Source organism: Hyperolius riggenbachi, chromosome 3 (genome assembly GCF_040937935.1).
Source record: "Hyperolius riggenbachi isolate aHypRig1 chromosome 3, aHypRig1.pri, whole genome shotgun sequence".
NCBI lineage: Eukaryota > Metazoa > Chordata > Amphibia > Anura > Hyperoliidae > Hyperolius > Hyperolius riggenbachi.
In genome coordinates this window covers 359,986,306-359,987,372 of record NC_090648.1, presented here as the reverse complement: position 1 = coordinate 359,987,372, position 1,067 = coordinate 359,986,306, and positions in this window count along the sequence as shown.

The following is a 1,067-nucleotide window of genomic DNA, read 5'->3' as shown; positions in this document are numbered from 1 at the left end:
GCCTCTTCCCAATGGCAGCGCACATGCTGACGTGCCTGCGCAGAGACCCCAGGGTGATCCAGATGAAGCAGAGGGAGGACATCTGGATCAGCATGATGTTGGACCCACGCCTCAAGGGGAAGTTGAGCCAGTTCCTGCCGCCTGCAGGAGGAGACCCAGCGCAACAAATAAGGAGCTTGCAGCAGGCCCTTGTTGAGCGCTTGGAGGAAGCCTTCCCCCAGCCTTCCACCCCCACTGTCCAGCAGCCAGCACAGAGGCAGCAGCAGGTGCCTGCATCCAGCAGCAAGCGCCCCACAGACCTGCTGTCTCTCAGCCACAAGCTCTACAGGACTGTAGAGGCTCCGGCAGCAGTGGCTAGAGAGGAGGTGCATGCAGCAGCATCCTCCACCGGTCACAGCCAGCGCCTGACCCGCATGGTGGCTGACTACATGGGGTCCTACAGCGGGCTTGACAGCGATGCCCCTGTTGATCCCATGGAGTATTGGGTCAAGCGCCTGGAGATCTGGAGCGAGCTGGCGCAGTACGCCCTGGAAGTGCTGTCCTGCCCCCCTTCCAGCGTGCTGTCCGAGCGCTGCTTCAGTGCAGCTGGTGGTGTGGTCACCGAGAAACGCTCACGTCTGTCTCACAAGTCTGTGGACAGACTGACGTTTCTCAAGATGAACCAGGCGTGGGTGGAAGGCGAGTTCCTGGCCCCTGTTGTCGGCGAGAGGGGGACATGAACTGGCTAAGAACCATCGTTAATGTGCCTTACCACCCTTTACCACCTCCTGGCTCCTGCTCACTAAGCCAGCCTGGTTCACTTTGACTATTACGTCGCCTGCAGCCACACATTTTACACCTACAGTGGGCTGCTGTGTACTGCCCTTCTGCTGTCTGTCTGTGTTTCCCACTGCCAGGGTACACAGATTTACCTTCTGCTGCCACTCTGCCACCAGCTATTACGTCAAACAATAGCTATATATCTGTGTAATTTGTTTTACAAACAAAACCAAAAAACCATTAAAAAAAAAAAAAAGGTTTAATTTTTCTGAGGTGCCCGGGTTGAAAACTGTGTTGTCCCAGTTGTG